Source organism: Sphaeramia orbicularis, chromosome 1, assembly GCF_902148855.1.
Source record: "Sphaeramia orbicularis chromosome 1, fSphaOr1.1, whole genome shotgun sequence".
NCBI lineage: Eukaryota > Metazoa > Chordata > Actinopteri > Kurtiformes > Apogonidae > Sphaeramia > Sphaeramia orbicularis.
In genome coordinates, this window is record NC_043957.1 from 35,129,919 (window position 1) to 35,134,539 (window position 4,621).

Here is a 4,621-nt window from a genome sequence, read left to right on the forward strand (position 1 = left end):
GTGTGTTGTTGTAATTGTCTTGTTTATGTTCTAATGCCATCCCCTTATTTATTGTGTAATGTGTGTAGGATGTAGTTACTATGGCTCATTGTTGCACTGTCGAATATTTTGTGGAAGAACAGCTGCTGTTACACTGTAGCTAATGGGCATCCTAATAAACAACACTAAACAATACTACTACCCTGTCAGGGTTTTTCCTTCCATTATGAGGCATAGGTGCAGCTCCCAAGTCATGTTGGGGAGCATCTTTGAAATTAGATCCTTTAAATAGAAAATCTGTACTAGCTAAGATTAAAAAAAACAAACAAAACAAAAAAAAAAAAAAACAATGACTATATGCTTTTTGGATGTGGTCCAAAATGACAAACGATGATGATTATTGTAATTATTATCATTATTATTTATTCAAAGCATTTCTCAGACTCCTTAAATCCCCCATCTGTTTGCCTAAGTCTTCCACAAACTTTGGGAAATTAGTTTAGTCTGGACAGCATCTAAGTCCTCTGAAAATGTAGAAAAAACCCTGTTGTTTCCACCAAACTTATTCAAGACAAGACAAAAGAAGCAGTATTTTATTCCCTATGAGTATGAAGAGTGTGTTGAACCTGTAGGAGAAGTAATTTATTGCAGCCTGTCATAGTCTGACATCCTCAAAAGAAGTTAATGCAAACCAAACTGATGCCAACACTGATGTTCCTTAATTTCTTTGACTCCTCCAAACTGCAAATAGTAGCCGTTGTTCTTTTGCCTGGTACCAAGTCTTTGTGATTAACAACAATGCACACAGGACGTTTTTTTTCCCCATATGTTCACATCTATCAGCTATTATCTTTAAGCTTATGTTGGCTTCCAGTGGGAGATAACAAGCTAGCCTGACTTCTCAGTTGTCTAAATTTGGAGATGCCTCAGCATGTACCTTAAAGGCAAGCCTTCAAAAGAGAAATACAGACCCGTCGTTCATATCAAATCTGTGCTCTGGGCCAGACAACTTACAACACATCATCCAGCAAAAAGCACAGAAAGGTGGCGGTGGGGAGCTGTCAAGGCACGGGAACAAAGTGAAAATTTTGTGTCAGTATGTCATCTCCATATTAAAGCCCACATTGTGCGATTCAGGTTAAAAATCGGACAAATGGATATTAAATGTGGCATACTTGAACGGAAGCAGTTGAGTCAGTTGACCTCATGTGGGAGGTATTCTCTTTGCTTACTGTGAAGACACCAGAGCAGCCTGCAACAAAATGCAGTACATCTCTTTTTTTGCAACTTTAGATCATGTTAATTGGAAGGGGCAGCTCTGGATACAGCCCAAACCTTTCATACTGTTCCAAAGGGAGTCTCCTTATGTCTTTTAGCAAATGGTTTTGGTACGGGGCAGCCATCTAGTGCATATTCTTCATATGGTATCATGATCAGAATGCTTATGGAGTCAGTCAGTCAGTCAGTCAGCTTGCATCATCTTCTGGTTATATGATCACAAAGGTAAGGAGATAAGGGTAAAGAGGTCTATAAATATATTTGGTTTTCTAAAACATAAAGTGCTGGCAATGACTCTTAAATGCCTTGTTGTACAATACATAACTGACGCAAATTTCCAACACAATTTCATTTCTGTAAATGGCCAAGAGTATGGACAAGCCATTGACACTTGGAGAAAAACGATGGCCGACAGTAATAACACAAACATTCATTTTCCTGTGTTTGTTGTGAGAACAAGTCTCCCATTTATAAGTGCTTGACTCGACCCTGTCGCCAGGCAACACTATACTGAGAGGCTTCCGAATTAGTCGAGCATGAATGAACTGATGAGTGAATCCTAAAACAAGGCTTCCTATTTGGTAGTGAATTTTACATGACTGGAGCAGGGGATACGGAAGAAAACAAGGGCAAGCCACAGAGGCAGAACTACTGGATAAAAGATAATAGAGCAAAAAGCTCACGTACGTAACACGCAGTGCTGCCAGTACTCAAATGACACAGACTCACAAAAGAGTAAAAACATTTATTCTTTAGAAATACATAAAATGCTTTTAATAGTCAGAGTTAGCTTTTGTTTCTTTATTGTTCTTATACTAGTTCAATCATTACAACTACATTTTTGAAAGGTTATTTTCAGGACTGAAACACTGTCTATTTGTGCAATTTTGGGTTAATTTCCTGATTATTCAACATAAATACAGAGCAAAAACACTTTGGTGCTGATCCTGAGTAAAAGGAGGGAATACTAAAAATGTTTTTATATATCAAACATTTATATCTTGTTGTGGGAACTGTTTGTTTGTGTCACATTCAGTACTGTTCTGTTTTTTTCTACATATAAAAACTAAGCATCCTGTTTCGGTTTTGAGGACTTTCTTATCAGACTGTCCTTCAGTGGATGAAATATTAATACTCAGAATTATGAGTAAAGTTAATAACATCTATGAGTAATTGCTTTCCAGTGATAAATAAGTAGAAGGCAAACAGACATGTAGAGTTAATGTAACTCGAGGATGGAAAAGGAATGAAGTGTGACCGCTTGATTCATCATTAAAACCATGCAGAGGCTGTGTTTTGTAACATATTGCATGAAAGTGTCTTATTTAACACTGGCTACAGAAAGACTTATCAAGTATGAATGAAAACAAGAATATTAGGTTCAAGTTGTTAGTTCAGCTTTTGTAAGTATGATAAGGATTTCAGACTGCAGTGATTGATAAAATATCTCACAGTGGAGGAACAAGGGAAGATTTTTTATTTATTTATTTATTTATTTATTTTAATTAAATCCATTCTGGAAACGTGCTGGTTTTTAAGCCTATTTACCTCCTGGATGAACCTAGTTTTAGAGTAAAGGAAATTATACTCTACTGAAGGTGATTAGAAGAGTATAAATGAGACTTTTCAAATATAAAATTAAAAAATGATCATATCTCTTATCATTATGAGTGACATTTCTCCTGCGCTTTTAATGAATTGCACCCAGATAACATTTATAACAGTATATTTCAGCAGCAAGTAGTCTCTCACCCAGAAAAGGTGTAAGAAGCCAAAATGAGGCCTCTGTGGGACAGTGGCTATTGGTCATTTCTCTTTAAAACTGCAGACAAATCCTCTCCTTGCAGCCTGCACCATCACCATTTAAATATCTGCTCTATGAGTGTTTGTCTGGCTGGCACACTGAGCAATGGCTAGGAGCCAAATAGGCCTGTGGGCTGAGGATTGCTGCTCTTAAAATATTTCATTGGAGACATAGAATTGCTTTTTGAAATGTTTACAGGCTATTTGCTTTCAGACATCCTTCAACAGCATTGCAATATTTCAAGAAACTGAGACTCAGAAAAAAAATTTCTATCAAATACCTTATTTTTCTCACCTTATCCTGCTGTTAGTGATCTTTAACAACAGTGTGTATTAAGATGATAAATAAATTCTGTCAGTCCACTTGTTGGCTGTACCTGTGCTGCTCTATAATCCAACCAGCTGTTTAGCGTTTGGCTGCAGCTCAAATCGCTGTCCGTGGTGCTGAAGTTGTTACAAAACCTCCCAAACAAAACAGTCAATACAGAACTGTTGTTTAGTCCTATAAGTCTGTGGTTTATAGGGTGAAGAAGAGGAGACTAATCCATTTAAGCTCCATTCGCCCACGTTTTTTTTTTTTTTTTTTCTTTTACTGGCGCTGGAAATATATATGGGCTGTATGAAAGTACTGCAAATGTCGGAAAACACGCACAATATAACTAGTGTTAACCTGTGAGTCTAATATTGTCAGCGAGTAAAAATATGTATGATTAACACCAAAATACACTAAATGTACATAATAAGATAATATTGTTGTTCTCTATTTGGCACTCATTCAAGTCCTAGTGAAGAAGTACATGAAAAGAAACCCAATTTTTGATGTAAATATAGAAGCTGCATTGTTCAGAAGAACTGAAAATAATATACAAAGTATCTCCTACCTTCACGAAGAAGGCTCGTAAATAAAAAGCGCAGTTTTTCCTCTTCCTCTATCCCTTCCCTTCTTGTTCCTGCTCGTTCACTCGCTCCGTGTTGTCTCGTGTTTGGCGCGCGGAACCCTGTGAAAGCCGGACGAGACCCTCAGATGCCAAGCTCGCGACATCTACTATCCAAGCATGTACTAACGGTGCCGCGGGTGGCACGTGGCAAACAAGTCGGCGCTCCACCTCTCTCAAGGTTTGCGGAGGCGAAGGGGCTGGTGTTATTTTGCATGTGATGTGGCAATAATCAATGTGTATCATGGAGCGAATGGATGAACCCAGTGCACAATGAAATGCAAAGGATTTAAACCCTATGCGTCAAAGGCACGATTTTACGCACGAAATGTCCTTTAAATTAGTTGGGTTTTGTTCCAAGTGTTACTGTAGGATATGTGTGTCAGACAACCAAGAAGAACTGGGAGTTGCATGCCCCCGAGATCCAAGAGTCCTGGCCATGATGTGTGCTTTTTTTGGGCACAGATGACATGGTTCATCTTATGGTCTGTCCATCACTATGTCAAAATATATAGTTATTAGACTAAATTCCTTTTTTTTTTTTTTTTTTTTTTTTTGCTGCATACTCTAATTTTATTTTCCTCCAGGCTATGTAGTGTTTTTGCACGAATGGGTGTTAGTAGGAA

The 4,621-nt window shown here is 37.8% G+C and overlaps 1 protein-coding gene across 2 annotated transcripts in view; it reads right to left on the bottom strand.

The window, feature by feature from the left end:
- cacng5a (calcium channel, voltage-dependent, gamma subunit 5a) overlaps positions 1 to 4,243 on the bottom strand; it is a 36,009-nt gene extending 31,766 nt beyond the window's left edge. The window contains exon 1 of one of the 2 annotated variants that reach the window (XM_030140855.1): positions 3,942 to 4,243. The gene's annotated coding sequence lies outside the window, so the exon portion shown is untranslated. The remainder of the gene's footprint in view (positions 1 to 3,941) is intronic. The other variant, XM_030140860.1, reaches the window with a different exon arrangement.
- Between the last annotated feature and the right edge of the window lie 378 nt (positions 4,244 to 4,621).